Consider the following 20613-nt stretch of genomic DNA (forward strand, 5'->3'; position numbering starts at 1 on the left):
TAAACCAAATTTAAAAATGGGCAGAGGACTTAAATAGACACCTCTCCAAAAATAACATACAAATGACCAAGAGACATATAGAAAATGCTAAACATCACTAATTATCAGAGAGATGCAGATTAAAACAACTATGAGGTGTCAACTCACACCTGTCAGAATGTCCGCCAGCAACAAATTATCAAACAACAAGTAGTAGCGAGGGTGTGGAGTAAAGGAGACTCCAGTACACTGCTGGTGGGAATGCAGACTGGTGCAGCAACTGTAGAAAACCCTATGGTGTTATCTCAGAAAGTTAAAAATCAAACTGTGATTTGACCCAGTGATCCCACTTCTAGGAATATACCCTAAGAAACCTGTCAGAAAGAATATATGTACCCTTATGTTCATAGCAGCACTATTTATAATAGCTAAGATCTGGAAACCACCTAAGTGTTCATCAGTAGATGAGTGGATTAAAAGGCTGTGGTGCATGTACACAATGGAATACTATGCAGCTGTAAGAAGAAGAAAAAAAGTCTTTTATCATTTGAGATGACATGAAAGTACCTGGAGAGTATTATTCTAAGAGAAATAAGCCATGCAGAGAAAGACAAATATCACATGATCTGACTCATTTGTGGAATATAATGAACTAAACAAACTACTGAACAAAATTAACCCAGAGACATGGAGGTGGGGTAGAGACTGACAAGCCTCAGAGGAGGGGGGTGTTTGTGAGGGAAGAGATAAAGCACAGAACTTACATGCATGTATGCATGACCAATGAATGTAGACAACAAAGCTGGGGATGGGGCAGTGGGGAAGGGAAGGAGGGTGTCAATGGGGGAAAAATGAGAAACATCTGTCACAAAAACAAATTAATAAATAAAAAATTGAAAAAAAAGAAAAGAACATCTTCTTACACCTGAGGGATTTTTAATTCAGCTGAGGGCTGCAAATCAAGCCTCATCTAGTAACTGAGAGTAATAGCCTGTAGGCAAAAACTAGAAGATAACTGAACCTTTCCTTGGGCTATAAATCAACCTGGAAAGTAAGACTTCATAGTGGTATTTAACATGAGTCCTCCAACACTCATTGAGACCCAGAAGAGGGAGCCACAACTAGTGGAACAACAACACCCACACAAAAAAATGGGCTGGTTCCAAAACCCACTGACAGCCCAAATGGTGAAACAAGAAAATAAATCCCAAATGAAAGAACAAGACATCTACAGGAGAAGAGATAAATGAAATAAACGTAGGCAAGGTATCAGGGGTAGAGTACAGAGTAATAATTATGGGGAAGCTCAATAGCATGTGTAAAGAATTCAACAGCATGAGTAAAGATATAGAAACATTGAAAACGAACCAAGTGGAAATAAGAAATGACATAGCAGAAATAAAGAACACATTGAATGGAATAACCAGCAGAGAAGAGAAAGCAAAGGATCAGATCAGTAAATTAGAAGACAGGGAAGAACAAAACTTCTAAACAGAGAACCAGAAATAACAAACAATTAAAAAACAGAAAGACACTCTAAGAGAAGTGTGGGACAACATGTAATGAAAAAACAACCACATAATAGAAGTGCCAGAAGAAGAAGACAATGTTCAAGGGTTAGAGAACACATTTGAAAAAATAGTGACAGAAAACTTCCCTAACTTGTTGAAGGAAAAAAAGTATTCAAGTTCAAGAAGCACAGCAAAACCCAAGTAAGAGAACACAAAGAGGCCCACAAAAAGACACATAATAATTAAAATGCCAAAAATTAAAGATAAAAACAGAACCCTAAAAGCAGTAATTCAAAAGGGGTACCTACAAAGGAACCCCCATAAGGCTACCAGCTGACTTCTCAACAGAAACACTACAGGCCAGAAGAGAATAGCATGAAATAATCAAGGTAATGAAAAACAAGGGTCTAAATCCAACAGTACTCTATCCAGCAAGGCTATCATTCAAAAAAGAAGATGAAATAAAGAGTTTCACAGACAAAAAAAAATACTTAGGGAATATATCAGTACTAAACCAGTACTTCAAGAAATGTTAAAAAGAATGCTGTAAAAAAACAGAAGAAATAGGAGGATAAATGTAACTATAATAAACAAAAATGGGAATAAACAAGTACATATCAGAAATTACAAAATGGCAACAGAGTGAATGGAAACTACACAGACTATATTCCAAGACCAAACTGGAATTACAAATACAATAAAGACAAATTATCAGGAAAAAGCAACCAAAAAAAGCAGCTGGAGAGGACCCATATAAACAGGAAAAGGAATAAAAGGACACTAAATTGAGCCTGGTAGGATCTGTGGAGGCATGAAAGGGTGGGCTGGGAGCCCACAGACAGCAGCTGTTTTAGTCTTTAGCAACTCCCTTGGGGTTAAAATCCCAAGTTGGCTAGACGGGCAAAGGGCGAAAACAGAGCACTAAATTAGCTGCAGCCACTCATCTTGGGCTCCGGCAGAGGGAGGGCAGACTGCTCTAAACTGTGTGGACACTCAAAAGCTTGGAGAGCTGGAAGGGCATTGGGAGTTTTGTACTGAATCACTCCCTCACAGGAAAGTAGCCATCTTACTCAAAGAGCCTCTTCACAGAGCCCCTGGAAGAAGCAACAACCCCCATACACACACACACACACACACACGCACTCAGAAATTTAACTCCACCCAGTGGGCCAGAGAAGTGCAAATTGAGGCTCATTAACAACCAGCATCTGCCCCACCTTCTGGAAATCCTCTTACCTTAAACAGCTGAGGGATATTTTCATTCAGCTGAATGCTACAACCCAAGGCTTATCAAGTAACTGAGACTAATACTACCCAGGCATAAACAAGAAGATAATTGAACCTTCTTGGGGCTTGGAAATCTACACAGGAGAGTAAGACTTTACAATGATGTTTAACATGGGTCCTCTCATCCAAACCCAGTAGAGAAAGCCACAAACAGCAGAACACAAATATACACAGAATAAATGTGGCAGGCTCCAAAATCCACTGAGAAAGCCAAAATGATGAAACAAAAAAAACAAAACAAAAAAAAAATGAAAGAACAAGAATTCCAAAATGGCGGCAGAGTGAATGGAAGCTACGCAGACTGGCTCCCAGGACCAAACTGAATTACAACCAAAATAAAGACAAACCGACGGGAAAAAGCAACAGAAAAGCAGGTTGTGATGATCATATAACCAGAAACACTAAATCAATCCTGGTATAATTGCAGAAGTGTGAGAGGGGGACTGGAAGCCCACAAACAGCAGTGGCCTTGGCGGTGAGCAGTGCCCTTGGGCTAAACTCCCAAGTGGCTTCACAGCCCAGAGCCGGGGCAGATGCTAAAATAGCCACAGCCCCTCACCCTGGGCTCCAGCACAGGGAGGGCAGACTGGACTGGAACTGTGTGGGGACACTCAGGATTTGGAGGACATTCAGAGCTTTTGCTGAGTTGCAGCCACACAGGACATTGGCTATCTTACTCCTTCCCAGGTAGCAGACCCTCCTTCAGGCATTCAACCCCACCCAGGTGGGCCATTAAAATGAAAATTGAGGTTCACTAAAAACCAGCATCAACCATAGCCTCAGGAAATCCCCTTACACTGAGCACATGAGAGAGTTTTTCATTTAACTGAGAACCCAAAGCTCTTCAAGTAACCGCTACAGATAGCCTCCAGGCAAAAAGCTAGAGGATAACTGTACCATTCCTGGGCTAGCAACTCTAACCAGAAAAGTAAGACTTGACAGTGGTGTTTAACGTGGGTCTTCCCTTGCTCATCCAAACCCAGGAGAGAGAGCGCCACAAACAGCAGAACACCAACACCCAGAGGAAAAATTTGGCAGACTCCAAAGACCACTGTGACAGTGAAAATGGTAAAACAAAGAAACAAAACCCAAATGTAAGATCAAGAGACCTCTATCAAAAATGAGATAAATGTGGAGCAGATAAGCAAGTTAACAGAGCTAGAATTTAGAGCCATGATCTTCAGGAAGCTCAACAGCATGAGTAAGAAGATAGAAATGTTGAAAATGAGCCAAGTGGAAAATAAAAACCACCAAGAAGAAATCAAGAATGACATATTAGAAATAAAGAACACATTGGAAGGTCTAAACAGCAGATTAGAAGAAGCTGAGGACCAAATCAGGGAATTAGAAGACAGGGTAGAAAAAATCAAGCAATCAGAAAACCAAAAGGAAAAAAACAATGAAAAACATGAAGACAGCTTAAGAGAATTGTAGGACAACAGAAAATGTAAAAACATTCACATTATAGGAGTCCCTGAAGAAGAAAAAGAGCATGGGTTAGAGAATATATTTGAACAAATACTGACAGAAAACTTCCCTAATTTGGTGAAGAAAAAAAGGTATTCAAGTCAAGAAGCACAGAGAACCCCAACTAGGAAGAACTCAAACAAGTCCACACCAAGACACATAGTAATCAAACTGCCAAAAAATTAAAGACAAAGAGAGACTCCTAAAAGCAGCAAGAGATAAGCAACAGGTTACCTACAAAGGAATACCCATAATGCTCTCAGCTGACTTCTCAACAGAAACACTACAGGCCAGAAGGGAGTGGCATGAAGTAATCAAATTCATGAAAAACAAGGATCTGAATCCAAGACTACTCTAACCAGAAAGGCTGTCATTCAAAATAGAAGGTCAAATAAAGAGCTTTCCAGACAAAATAAAAGGCTAAGGGATTACATTAGCACCTAACAAGAACTGCAAAAAATGGTAAAAGAACTGCTGTAATTACGACAAGAAATAGGAAGAAAAGTATAACCACACTAAACAAAACTGCCAAAAATAAGTACATATTAATAATCACCTTAAATGTAAATTAACTAAATGCTCCGATAAAAAGGGAGGAAAATGGCGGCGGAGTAACGGAAGCTACAAAGACCAGCTCCCAGAACCAAACTGGAATTACAACTATAACATAGACAAATTGATGGGAAAAAGCAACAGAAAAGCAGCTTGCGAGGACCATATAACGAGGGATACTGACTCCATCCTGGTAGGCTTGCCAAGGCGAGAGACGGAGGCTGGGAGATCATGGACAGCAGCACAGCAGTGGCCTTAGCTGGGAGCAGCGCCCTCCGGTTACACTCCCAAGGGGCTCCAAAGCACACAGCCGGGACAGAGGCTTAAATAGCCGAAGCCACTTGCATTGGGCTCAGGCAGAGGGAGGGCAGACTGGACTGGAACTGTGTCGGAACACTCGGGATTTGGAGGGCACTCAGAGCTTTTGCTGAGTTGTGTCCACGCAGGACGGTGGCCATATTGCTCCTTCCCAGGGCCCTGGGGAGAGGCAGCAGCCCCTCCCTCGGAGATCCAACCCCACCCTGTGGGCCATTGAAGAGCTAATTGAAGCTCATTAACAACCAGCATCTGCCCCACCCTCATGAAATCCCCTTGTGCTGAGCACCTGAGGGAGTTTTTCAATCAACTGACAACCCAAAACTCATCAAGTAACCACCACTGCTAGCCTCCAGGCAAAACGCTAGAGGATAACAGTACCTTTCCTGGGCTAGAAACTTTAACCAGGAAAGTAAGACTTGACAGTGGTATTTAACGTGGGTCCTCCCTCGCTCATCTAAACACAGGAGAGGGAGCCACAAACAGCAGAACACCAACAACATAGGGAAAACTTGACAGGCTCCAAAGCCCACAGTGATAGCCATAATGGTGAAACACAGAAACAGAAGCCAAATAAAAGAGCAAGAGACCTCCACCGAAGAGGAGATCAATGTGCAGCAATTAGGCATGTTAACAGAGCTAGAAATCAGAGCCATGATCTTGAGGAAGATAAAAAGCATGAGTAAGGACATGGAGACACTGAAAATAAGCCAATTGGAAATTAAAAACCATCAAGAAGAGATAGACAATGACATATCAGAAATGAAAAACATATTGCAAGGTTTAAAAAGCAGGGTAGAAAAAGCTGAGGACCGGATCAGTGAATTAGAAGACAGGGTAGAAAAAATCAAACAATCAGAAAAACAAAAGGAAAAAAACTATTAAAAAACAGGAAGACAGCTTAAGAGAACTGTAGGACAACTGGGAACGTAATAATATTCGCATCATATATATTTTAAAAAATAGTGACAGAAAACTTCCCTAATTTGTGAAGGAAGAAGGCATTCTAGTACAAGAACCAGAGAGAGTCCCAAGTAAGAAGAACCCAAAGAGGCCCACACCAAGACACATAGTAATTAAAATGCCACAAATTAAAGACAAAGAGAGAATCCTAAAAGCATCAAGAGATAAGCAACAGGTTACCTACAAAGGAAAGCCCATAAGGCTCTCAGCGGACTTCTGACAAGAAACACTACAGGCCAGAAGAGAATGGCATGAAGTAATCAAAGTCATGAAAAACAAGAATCTGAATCCAAGACTACTCTACCCAGCAAGGCTATCATTCAAAATAGAAGGTCAAATAAAGAGCTTCTCAGACAAAAAAAGGCTAAGGGGATACATTAGCACCAAACCAGCACTGCAAGAAAAGTTAAATGGACTGCTGTAATTAGCAGTAGAAATGGAAAGAAAAATAGAACCACACTAAACACAAATGGCAATAAACAAGTACATATCAATAATCACCATAAATGTAAACGGATTGAATGCTCCCATAAAAAGACACAAGAGTAGATGAATAGATAAGAAAGCATGACTCATCTATATATTGTTTACAAGAGACCCACCTCACAACAAAAGACTCACATAGGTTAAAAGTGAAGGGATGCAAAAAAATTTCCCAAGCAAATGGAAAGCAAAAAAAAGCTGGGGTAGCAAATCTCATATCCGATAAAATAGATTTCAAAATGAAGACCATGCCCTGGCCGGTTTGGCTCAGCGGTTAGAGCGTCGGCCTGCGGTCCTGAGAGACCCGGGTTCGGTTCCCGCTAAGGGCACGTACCTCAGTTGCAGTTTGTCCCCGGCCCTGGTCGGTTGTGCGGGTGGCAGCCACTCAATGTGTTCCTTTCACATCAATGTTTTGCTCTCTCTCTCTGTTCCTCTCCCCCCCCCCCACTCTACCTGAACAAAAAATGGAAAAATGTCCTCAGGTGAGGATAAAAAAAATAAATAAATAACAAAATGAAGACCATAACTACAGACAAAGAAGGCCACTACATAATATTGAAAGGATCTATCCAACAGGAAGATATAACCTTGATAAACATATATGCACCCAATATAGGAGCACCAAAATATATTAAAAAACTTCTGGAGGACTTCCAAGGAGAAATCGACAACAATACAATCATAGCAAGCGACTTCAACACCCCGTTGACAGCACTGCATAGATCCTCTAGGCAAAAAATTAGCAAGGAAACAGAGACTCTAAATGAAGCACTAGACCAAATGGATTTAATAGATATCTACAGAGAATTACATCCCAACACTACAGAATACACATTCTTCTCAAGTGCACATGGGACATTCTCAAAGATGGACCACATGATAGGAAACAAACTAAATGTCTACAAGTTCAAGAAGATTGAAATCATATCAAGCATCTTCTCAGATCACAATGGCATGAAACTAGAAATCAATTGCAACAAGAACATGCAAAGACATTTCAACACATTGAGGCTAAATAGCATGTTATTAAACAATGAATGGGTCACCGAGGAGATCAAGGAAGAAATTAAAAACTTCCTGGAAACCAATGAAAATGAACACACAACAACACAAATCTATGGGATGCAGCGAAAGCAGTTCTGAGAGGGAAGTTCATAGCACTACAGGCCTACCTCGAGAAGGATGAAAAATTTCTAATTGACTGTCTAAACTCACAACTTAAAGAATTAGAAAGCAAACAAAAAGAAAACCCCAGAGCAAGTAGATGGAAAAAAAATAGTAAAAATCAGAGCAGAAATAAATGACATAGAGACCAAAAAAAAAAAAAAAATTCAAAGGATCAATGAAACAAAGAGCTGGTTTTTTGAAAAGATAAACAAGATTGATGGACCCTTAGCTAGACTCACCAAGAAACAAAGAGAGAGAACTCAAATACACAAAACCAGAAATGAAAGAGGAGAAGTAACAACCAATACCACGGAAATACAAAGGATTATTAACAACTACTATGAACAACTATGTGGCAACAAATTCGACAATCTAAGCAAAATGGACAAATTTCTAGAAACACACAGTCTCCCAAAACTGGGCCAGGAAAAGAGAGAAAACTTGAACAGATCAATAACAACTAAGGAAATTGAAGAGGTAATCAAGACTCTCCCAGCAAACAAAAGCCCAGGCCCAGATGGCTTCACGGGGGAGTTTCACCGAACATTCAAAAAAGAGCTAACACCCATTCTCTTCAAACTATTTCAAAAAATTCAAGAAGGAAGACGTCCAAACACGTTCTATGAGGCCAGCATAATTCTAATTCCAAAACCAGAAAAAGACACTATGAAGAAAGAAAACTACAGGCCAATATCCCTGATGAACATAGATGCCAAAATCCTGAACAAAATATTAGCAAATCGGATCCAGAAATACATCAAAAAAATTATTCACCATGACCAAGTGGGATTCATTCCAGGGATGCAAGACAGGTACAATATTCGCAAAACAATAAATGTGATACATCACATAAACAAAATGAAGAATAAAAACCACATGATCATATCAATAGATGCTGAAAAAGCATTCGACAAAATCCAGCATCCATTTCTGATAAAATCGCTCAGCAGTGTGGGAATAGAGGGATCATATCTCGACATAATAAAGGCCATATATGAAAGACCTACAGCCAACATCATACTCAATGGATGGAAACTAAAAACATTTCCATTAAGAACAGGAAGAAGACAGGGCTGTCCACTTTCGCCACTCTTATTTAACATTGAACTGGAAGTCTTAGCCACAGCAATCAGACATGAAGAAAAAATAAAAGGGATCCAAATTGGAAAGGAGGAAGTGAAACTGTCATTATTTGCAGATGACATGATATTATACATAGAAAAGCCTAAAGACTCCATCAAACATGTACTAGACGTAATAAATGAATTTGGCAAAGTAGCAGGATACAAAATTAACATCAAGAAATCAACGGCATTCTTGTACACCAATGATGAATTCACAGAAAGAGAAACTGAAAAAACACTTCCATTTACCATTGCGCCAAAAAAATTAAGATTCCTAGGAATAAACTTAACCGAAGAAGTCAAGGACTTATTTGCAAAAAACTACAGGTCATTGAAAAAAGTAATAGAGGAAGATATAAAAAAGTGGAAGCACATACCCTGTTCATGGATTGGAAGAATTAACATCATTAAAATGTCCATACTACCCAAAGCAAGCTATAGATTATATGCAATCCCCATCAAAATACCAACGACATTACACAGAACTGGAACAAATACTTCAAAACTTCATATGGAACCAAAAAAGACCCCGAATAGCCACAGCAATCTTCAAAAAGAAGAACAAAGTAGGTGGGGTCACAATACCATATGTCAGTTTATACTACAAAGTGACTGTAACCAAAACAGCCTGGTACTGGCACAAGAACAGGCATATAGACCAGTGGAACGGAACTGAAAACCCAGAAATGGACCCAAGGCAATACGCTCAATTAATATTTGACAAAGGTGGCAAGAGCATACAGTGGAGCAAAGACATCCTCTTTAATAAATGGTGTTGGGAAAATTGGACAGCTACATGCAAAAAAAAAAAAAAAAAAATGAAACTAGACCATCAACTTACACCATACACAAAAATAAACTCAAAATGGATAAAAGACATAAATGTGACTCATGAATCCATAAAAATTCTAGAAGAAAATGTAGGCAACAAAATTTTGGACATCATACGGAGCAGAATTTTTACTGATACATCACCTAAGGCAACAGAAACAAAGGGAAAAAAATGAACACATGGGACTACATCAAACTAAAAAGCTTCTGCACAGCAAAAGAAACAATCATCAAAATGGAAAGGCAACCCACTAGATGGGAGAACATCATTGCCAATGATATATCAGATAAGGGGTTAATTTCCAATATATATATAGAGTGCTCATACAACTCAACAAAAGGAAGACAAAGAACCCAATTTAAAAATGGGCAGAGGAGCTGAACAGACACCTCTCCAAACAGGACATACAAATGGCCAAGAGACATATGAAGAAATGCTCAACATCACTAATCATCAGAGAGATGCAAATTAAAACAACAATGAGGTATCACCTCACACTGTCAAAATGGCCGCGATCAACAAATCATCAAACAACAATTGTTGGCAAGGGTGTGGAGAAAAGGGGTATCTAGTAAACTGCTGGTGAGAATGCAGACTGGTGCAGCCACTGTGGAAAACAATATCGTGTTACTTCAAAAAATTAAAAATTGAACTTCCATTTGACCCAGTGATCCCACTTCTAGGAATATACCCTAAGAATCCTGAAACACTAATCAGAAAGAATATATGTACCCCCATGTTCATAGCAGCACTATTTACAATAGCTAAGATCTAGAAACAGCCCAAGTGTCCATCAGTAGACTAATGGATAAAAAAGCCGTGGTACATATACACAATGGAGTACTATGCAGCGGTAAGAAAGAAAGATCTCTTATCCTTTGAGACGACATGGAGGGACCTGGAAAGTATTATCCTAAGTGAAATAAGCCAAGCAGAAAAAGACAAATACCACATGATCTCACTTATATATGAAATATAATGAACATAACAGTCTGAGGAATACAGTAGACGCAGAAACATGGATGTAGGCCACAGACTGACATCCCTCAGAAGAGGGGGTTGGGGGGGTGGGAAGAGATAAACCACAGAACTTATATGCATGTATGCATGACCAATGGACATGGACAACTAAGCCAGGGCCGGGGTGGGGGTGGGATGCGGAGGGGGGTGCCAATGGGGTAAAAAAGGTAAAATATCTGTAACAAAAAAATAAATAAATAATTTTAAAAATAAAAAATAAATAAATATAATAAAAAGACACAGAGTAGCTGACTGGATAAGAAAGCATAACTCATCTATATGTTCTTTACAAGAGACCTACGTCACAACAAAAGACTCACATAGGTTAAAAGTGAAAGAATGAAAAAAATACCTTCCAAGCAAACAGAACAGAAAAAAAAAAAAAGCTGAGGTAGCAATACTCATATGTGATAAAATAGATATCAAAATGAAGGCCATAACCTGAGACAAAGAAGGCCACTACATACTATTGAAAAGATCTATCCAAAAGAAAGATATATCTTCATAACACATATGCACCCAATACGGGAGCACAAAAATATATTAAAAATCTTCTGGAAGACTTCAAAGAAGGAATCCATAGCAATACAATCATAGCAGGGGACTTTAACACCCCACTGACATCACTGGATAGATCCTTTAGACAAAAAATTAGCAAGAAAACAGAGACTCTAAATGAAGTACAAGATCAAATGGACTTAATAGGTATCTACAGAGAATTACATCCCAAAATGTCAGGATTCACATTCTTCTCAAGTGCACATGAGACATTATCAAAAATAGACCACATGTTAGGACAGAAACTAAATCTCTACAAGTTAAGAAGATTGAAACCATATCAAGCATATTCTCAGATCACAATGGCATGAAACGAAATCAATTGCACCAAAAACATGCAATAACATTTGAACATATAAAGGCTAAATAGTATGTTATTGAAAAATAAATCGGTTACCGAGGAGATCAAGGAAAAAATTAAAAAATTTTTGGAAACCAAAAAATATGAACACACAAAAACACAAAATCTATGGAATGCAACAAAAGCATTTTCAAGTGGGAAGTTCATAGCACTACAGGCCTACCTCAAGAAAAAAAAATGCGACCAGAAAAATGGTGGCGTAGTGAACAGAAGCTACACAGACCGTCTCCCAGACCCAAACTGGAATTACAAATATAACACAGACAAATTGACAGGAAAAAGCAACAGAAAAGCAGCTTGCGAGGACCATATAACTCATCTTCAGTAGAGTTTTCTTGACTTTTTAAAAATTTTATTTTTGTTACAGATGTTTCTCCTTTTTTACCCCATTGGCACCCCCCTCCCCATCCCCCCCACCCCATCCCCGGCTTTGTTGTCCATGTCCATTGGTTATGCATACATGCATATAAGTTCTGTGGTTTATCTCTTCCCACCCACCCCACCCTCTTCTGAGGGATGTCAGTCTGTACCCTACTTCTATGTTTCTGGGTCCACTGTATTCCTCAGATTGTTATGTTCATTATATTCCGTATATAAGTGAGATCATGTGGTATTTGTATTTTTCTGCTTGGCTTATTTCACTTAGGATAATACTTTCCAGGTCCCTCCATGTCATCTCAAAGGATAAGAGATCTTTCTTTCTTACCGCTGCATAGTACTCCATTGTGTATATGTACCACTGCTTTTTTATCCATTCGTCTACTGATGGATACTTGGGCTGTTTCTAGATCTTAGCTATTGTAAATAGTGCTGCTATGAACATGGGGGTACATATATTCTTCCTGATTGGTGTTTCAGGCTTCTTAGGGTATATTCCTAGAAGTGGGATCACTGGGTCAAATGGAAGTTCAATTTTTACTTTTTTGATGTAACACCATATTAATATTAATTTTCAATATTTTTCAGGGTCAGTGCTATGTGGTGCAATACTGTCTTGTGATGCTGGGCAGTGACAGCAAAATGATTTTACCTAACTGTAAGTAATGTAAGTGTTCTGAGCACATTTAAGGTAGGTTAGGTTAAGCTATAATGTTCAATACATTAGGTGTATTAAATACATTTTCAACTTACAATATTTTCAATTTACAGTGGGTTAATCAGGATGTAACTGCATGGTATGTCAAGAGGCATCTGTATATCTGAATGTTCATGGTACCTCCTCACTTGGGTTATCTCATAAACATATAAAACTCAACATTTCCAACACATAAACTATTGTTTCTGCTTGTTCTTACTATCAGCCCACTGTTAAATCAGAGCTCCCACTAAGAGTCTTTACTTTGATTTAAAATCCCATATAAGAATAAATCTAATAAACTTCTAAATTGGTAGATGTGACAATCTGAAAAAAATAGGTTTGCACTCAAAAGTAGAACCCACAGTATGATGACAATGAAAAATGGATGAGTGAATTTAATATCAACTTGTAAATCTATGTAGTGAAAAGTACACATATGATTCTTCTTATAATTTGTATCCCAGAATCATAATACGGTTTGCGCTTATGTGGAAGAAAACCTACTAATGTTATCACCAAAGAAGAAATATGCACACTCCACAAGCTGGCCAAAAACTCCAAACAACACCCTGAAACATATTATAAGGAGATGGTTCTGGTCACCATGAGGGAGATATTGGTTGGAACCTGGATGCCATCAAGGAAAGAAAAAAAGGGGGGGATGGGTGCATTTGGTTTAAATAAATCCAAACATGTATCTTTGTATATGTTTACAGAGTACCCTAAACAGCCCATTATTTAGATTTATTTCCTTCAGGTTGCCGTCGCCACAGAAGGTTGAGTCACAGAGAGGACAGTAGGACAGGGTGTTAATCATCACCATAAACCCATTCACCCAGTCCAGAAACCTGGTAATCAACTTTGTCTGCTCTCTCCCTCATCCTTACTCTCACTCAAGTCCTGATGATTCTGCTCCTTTGATCTCTGAAATACATCTACTTCGATGAGTCTCTATCTTAGTTTGATCTTATAACACTTTCTATATGGCTAAAGCAACAGCCTCTTAACTGTCCTTCTTGTTTCTAGATTTTGTCCCTCCAATTCACCCTTCACATTGCAGCCAAAATAATTTTCCTGATCTCATCACTGATCAGCATCAATGGGTTCCTATTGCCCTTTGGCATAAGAGTAAATCCCCTTTGTTTTTCATAAAAACTCCTTCATAATCTGCCTTCTACCCATGTCTTAAGCCTTATTTATTTATTTATTTTTACCACCTCTTTACCTCCATTCTCTACTCCATCACAAATATCCACTAAGACCTGGTCATATTTAACTACTTAAAATTCCCAGCTTTGCCATGTCTTTTCATGCTTTTGTGTTTTTGCACATGTGTCTTTATCTGCTTGGAATTCCCTTCCCTCACTTTTATGCCTGACTAATTCATACTTTGTTTTTAAGACCAAATTAGCATCATTTCTTTTGGTAAGCCTTCCCTGACTATGCTATCCCCACAGGACTGGGTTAGAGACTCTTATTCCATGTTTCCATTGCAGTAGGTACTTAGCTTTTTCATAGCATTATAATAATATGTCTTTTTTTCCTACTAGATCATGCGCTAAGACCATGAGCAGAATCTCTTTTAGTTATTTCCATAACTGAAACAAAGTTGTAAATATTTGATGAACAAATGAATGAGTGAAATGTGGGAGTAGAAAAAACAGAGGCATAACTTAAGATGTAGTTTTGAGGACAAAGAAATAAGTTCCACCTAATACTGTACAAAATGAAAATGAAAAAAAAAAAAGCATAAACCTTCTGTGCAAAGAAGTCCACTTTCCACATTATCAATTCATCAGCAAAGGTAGTTTTCCACAGCCTAGTATTCAATGTTTTTTTCTCCCAAAGGAAGCCCTACTCATCCCCATCATCTAGGCAACCAAGCCCTCAGATTTATTTGAATGTGGAGTATCTCCTGTACTAGTCATTATCACCACCCTTACGGGTGCCCTCCCTGACCAATGCCCCAAGCTACTGTACTCTATCAAGGTCATTCACTGATAGGAGAGTCAGATGTGCTAATCTAATCTTTATAAGACTCAGTCATTGTATGGTATGTGGACAATATAAATTTTAGTCTAAACAAACACATTCAGCTCATACACAATGGTGTTAGGCTCAGTCAATGTGACAACATTATACACTTCTCATACCCCCTTCAAGACAGGATTTACTACCTAGCCTCCAGCTGTTAGCACCTTCAGAATCTGCCTCAGCTTTTGAAACCAGGTCACACTCTTGTTGGAGCAGCCCACAGCCAATACCTGAGCAAAGAAGTTATAATCAAAGTCATACCCTTTCAGAGTAATCCCCAAGTAATGACCAAGCAAAGTAGTGGTATAAGAGCCTAACCATTTTCACCCAGTATAGGACTGCAACCTTTCCTCTAGGGAGCCCCTCAGACTAGCAAAGTCTTTTTCAGGTTCACATCCCAGTCTGGTGGCTCAATCCTGCTTCTTATTCCCTATTCCTTCACAAATGTCATTCCCTAATTAATCTTTTGCACTCCTAACTCCTTCTCAGTACCTGTTTCTCTGAGAGTTCAACCTGTGACATTTGGTACCAGAAGGGATCCAAGAAAACAGGTCATAGATAAAGTTTGGGACTAGATTCCTCACCATTAGGCTGATTATGAGAGCCCTATTCTTGGTTAAAAGGTGCATACATACAGTCCCTGGCACAAGACAACCCAATTGTTAAAGCTTTTACCTGTGGTGTTTTAGAAGAAATTGCCAGTAGATAGGATGTGCTAGCTGGTAAAATGATTCAAGCATTTTAAATGTATGGGAGAATTATAAAGAAAATGGAATTCAATGCTTGTTATTAAATTACATTCATGCCTTTAAAGTACATAATAAAAAGCTGAGGGCAAATAACAATTACAAACTATGTGTGAAACCCCAACAATTTAACTTAAAAAGAAGCTCTCATTTCATGCAATAAGCATAAAAAGGTAAAGATTAAATCCAGGATTTGATTAGAGTAATTGAACATCAACAATAATTGTTTTTAATTTTTTTCTTTATTGATTTGAGAGAGGGAGAGAGAGAGATAGAAACATCAATGAGAGAGAACATCAATTGGCCACCTCCTGCATGCCCCCCACTGGATATCAGGTCCACAACCTGGGCATGTGCCCTGACTGGGAATTGAACCAGCGACCTCTTGGTGCGTGAGTCAACACTCAACCACTCAGCCACACTGGCCAGGCAAACTTCAAAGATAATTTAATGCTCAACTGTGGCAGGTATGTTAGGCCAAAGTCAGAATCCTAGTTGGAAAAACACATGGAGTGGGGGCATCTAAGTGGATGCTCCTGAAAACATTGACTCTCTAGTCTTCTTTAAAACTTCTGAGCCTGTAGACGTGGACCACTCCTCCAAAATAAGAGTTAGTACTTCCTCTGTATGAGAAGACAATACAGAGGTCTTCCCTCAACAAAGCAACAGTCCTATAATAAGCAGCATGACCTTACCAAGAATAAGCTGGAGTGCCTAATAGAGGAGGAAGGGGACTATACCCCAAAGGAACTGGAAGACCTTGTCAGCATATGCTGATGGGAATCAGGGTAGTACCCATGGCACTAGATTCTGAGCGTGCTTGATCAAGAGATGCTTTATCTTAAAACTGGGTCAGGGAGAGTTTGTTGGTTTGGAGGCACTTTCTTGGGATATTGGACTTAACACCCTAGCAGGTACCACAGAGGTGGGTGTAAAGTCACTGTTAAAATGTCTTCTATAGAAGGAGGTAAGATGGCTGAAGCCTAAGGAAGTTCCATCCACTTGCTCCAAGCACAGGACCAAACTTGAGGCTAAACTGTAGAACATTCAACTTGAAAACCACTTGAAAATAGTTGATTGAAAATACTGCAAGTGGGGAGCATGGAGCAGGGAGAGAAGAAAACGTGAAGTGGGTGAGCCAGCACATGCAGCCATGCATCACGGCTGGGAAGGAGGGAAGCTGCAGCAGCATAGCAGGAGAATTCATACTCAGCCCCACACAGAGATCTTCAAATGAGAGCAACATAGAAGGGAGGAGGAACCTACATAGCATTGGAAAGTGGGAATTGGAGGTGACTCATCCCACCAGGGGGACTCAGACAGCACTATGCCAGGCTAAAAGCCAATGTGGATTTACAACACCAGCCTGGAAAGTGCCCTTGATTGTGGGAGCTGGAGAGGCCACAAAGCACAACAGCACACCTGAGGAGGGGTCCAAGTGGATCACACAGCAGTGAATCTGAGGGGCCAGTTATTCGCTGAAAGAACTTTGATGAAGGCTAGCCAGAGTGCCCAGGAAAAGAGGTGTGTTCCTCTCCACCTCAAGCAAAGAGGAGGCATTCCTTACCCCGCCCATGAAACAGCTCTGGGCTGGAAATCAGCACCCCAACAGCAGGGTCTGGTGGTACTGGGGATTTGAATATCTGGCTGGGTGGAAGCCAGGGCAGAAAACCTGCTCCGTGAAACAGCTCTGGTCTGGAAATTGGCACACTAGTGGCAGGGCCTGTCAGTGCTAAGGATTCAGTTATCAGGCTGGATGGGAGCCAGTGCAGAAGCCCCACCCAGTGAGAGCTGGCTGTGCTGAAAGATCAAAGAGTCATCTTGTACTTAAGGAGGTGACCAGGGACTGCCAGCAACCCAGACAGTTGAGGAATGGGAAGGAGAAGAAGAGACTGCCGGCCTCTCCTACAACCTATAGGGACCACCCTCCAACACAAAGCTATAAATTACCCTAACTGGACCTGATCCTCACAGAACCCAGTGTCATGGGGGAAGGGAAAGCAGCCCAGAATAAATACATAAAAGTGGTGAGCCCCAAAGGTGACCCAGCCTCTGGGATAGGGAAGTTCTATCTATAGTACTACTTGGGGAACTGCCCTGCAGGGCTTCAGCTAGTAGGTCCAGGGCCAGACAGGAAAAGTGATTCAAATTGGCCTGCACTAGAGAACTTCCAAAGAGGACAGGGACCCACACCAAAGGGGGCAGACCCAACAACATTGGACCAAAATCCAGTGAGCTCCATAAATAACAGAATCAAGGATGTTGTTGTTGTGGTTCTGGTTGTTTTGGTGTGTGTGTTTTTAATTTTTATTTTTAATTCAATTTTTTTCTTGTTTTCTTTTCCCATTTCTATTTTTCTATACTGTATTTTTCAATTCAGCATTATTACTTTCTAAAATTAATATTATTTCAGTCATTATTTTCTATCTTTTATTTTTATACATATCCTATTTCTGGTCCCTGCCCTCTTTGCTTACATATTATATTTTTCTCCTTCTCTTAATTATTTGGCCTTATGACTTCTAGCATTTTTTTAATGTGTGTGTGTGTGTGTTTTCTGTTTGTTTCTTTATCTTTTAATCTTTTTGTTAAGGCTGGTAATTTTATTATTGCTGATACTGATTTTTTTTTTTTCAGGAGCTTTGTAGTTTGGTCTGGTTTTGCTTTGCCTTCTTTACTTTCATATACTCTCTGCCTCTTCTAATATTTTTGGTCTCATGACTTTTGGTACTCTGGGTATGCATTTTCAGTTTGTCTTTCAAGCTGTTAGTTGAGGCTGCGGTTTTCATTTTTGCTGATGCTGATATCTTTCCACGTTCTTTTTGGTTTGATCTGGTTTTGTCTTGACTTCTTTATTTTCATTTTTTTTCTTACTTCTTTTTTTAATTAATTAATTTATTTTTCTTATAGATGTTTCTCCTTTTCCCCCAACTGATTCCCACCTACCCCCTCCCTGCCCTGTCTGAAGCTTTGTTCTCCATGTCCATTGTTCATGCACACATGCATAGAAGTTCTGTGGATTATCTCTCCTGTACCACCCCCTCTTCTGAGGATTGTCAGTCTGTACCCCACTTCCACGTCTCTGGGACTACCCCATTTCTCAGACACTTATGTTCATTATATTCCACAAATAAGTGAGATCATATGATACTTGTCTTTCTCTGCTTGGCTTGTTTCACTTAGGATGACACTTCCCAGGTCCCTCCATGTCGTCTCAAAAGATAAGAGATCTTCTTTCTTGCTGCTGCATAGTACTCCATTGTGTATATGTACCACAGCTTTTTTATCCATTCGTCTACTGATGGACATTTGGGCTGTTTCCAGATCTTAGCTATTGTAAATAGTGCTGCTACAAACATGGGGGTACATATATTCATTCGGATTGGTGATTCAGGCTTCCTAGGGTATATTCCCAGAAGTGGGATCACTGGGTCAAATGGAAGTTCAATTTTTAACTTTTTGAGGTAACACCATCTTGTTTTCCATAGTGATTGCACCAGTCTAAATACCCACCAGCAGTGTACTAGAGTCCCTATTTCTCCACACCCTCGCCAACACTTGTTGTTTGATGATTTGTTAATGGCTGCCATTCTGACAGGTGTGAGGTGATACCTCATAGTTGTTCTAATGTGAATCTCTCTGAAGATTAGTGATGTCGAGCATTTCTTCATATGTCTATTAGCCATTCGTATGTCCTGTTTGAAGAGGTGTCTATTTAGATCCTCTGCCAATTTTTAATTGGGCTCTTTGTCTTCCTTTTGTTCAGTTGTATGAGCACTCTATATATATTGGAAATTAACCCCTTATCTGATATATCATTGGCAATTATGCTCTCCCATACAGTGAGTTGCCTTAACATTTTAATGATGATTTCTTTTGCTGTGCAGAAGCTTTTGAGTTTAATGTAGTCCCATGTGTTCATTTTCTACTTTGTTTCTGTTGCCTCAGGTGATGTATCGGTGAAAATTCTGCTGCATATGATGTCTGAAATTTTGTTGCCTACAGTTTTCTTTAGGATTTTTATGGATTCAGGAGTCACATTTAAGTCTTTTATCCATTTTGAGTTTATTCTTGTGTAGGGTGTAAGTTGATGGTCTAGTTTCATTTTTTTGCATGTAGCTGTCCAATTTTCCCAACATCATTTTCCCAACACCATATTAAAGAGGCTGTCTTGACTCCACTGTATGCTCTTGACACCTTTGTCAAATATTAATTGAGCATATTGCCTTCGGTCCATTTCTGGGTTCTCCGTTCTGTTCCACTGGTCTATATGCATGCTCTTGTGCCAGTACCAGGCTGTTTTGATTACAGTGGCTTTGTAGTATGACCTGAAATCTGGTAATGTGATCTCTCCTACTTTGTTCTTCATTTACAAGATTGCTGTGGCTATTCGAGGTCTTTTTTGGTTCCATATGAAGTTTTGAAGTACTTGTTCTAGTTCTGTGGAATATGTCGTTGATATTTTGATGGGTATTGCATTGAATCGACAGATTGCTTAGGGTAGTATGGACATATTAATCATGTTAATTCTTCCAAACCATGACCAAGGTATATGCTTCCACTTTTTTATATCTTCCTCTATTCCTTTTTTCAATGACCTGTAGTTTTCTGTGAATAGGTCCTTTATTTATTTGGCTAAGTTTATTCCTAGGTATATTAATTTCTTTGCCGCAACATTAAATGGGATTGTTTTCTTAGATTCTCTTTTGTGAGTTCATCATTGGTATATAAGAATGCCATCGATTTCTTGACATTAATTTTGTATCCTGCTACTTTGCCTAATTCATTTATTAACTCTAGTAAATTTTTGATGGAGTCTTTCGGGTTTTCTATGTATAGTATCATGTCATCTGTGAATAATGACAGTTTTACTTCTTCCTTTCTAATTTGGAGCCCTTTTATTTTTTTCTTCCTGTCTGATTGCTGTGGCTAAGACTTCCAGTACTATGTTAAATAAGAGTGGTGAAAGTGGGCATCCTTGTCTGGTTAATGTTCGTAAGGGAAATGCTTTTAATATTTGCCCATTGAGTATGATGTTGGCTTTAGGTCTTTCATATATGGCCCTTATTATGTTAAGATATGATCCCTGTATTCCCACATTGCTGAGCGTATTTATCAGAAATGAATGCTGGTTTT

This window comes from Molossus molossus, unplaced genomic scaffold, assembly GCF_014108415.1.
Source record: "Molossus molossus isolate mMolMol1 unplaced genomic scaffold, mMolMol1.p scaffold_m16_p_2, whole genome shotgun sequence".
Classification (NCBI taxonomy): Eukaryota; Metazoa; Chordata; class Mammalia; order Chiroptera; family Molossidae; genus Molossus; species Molossus molossus.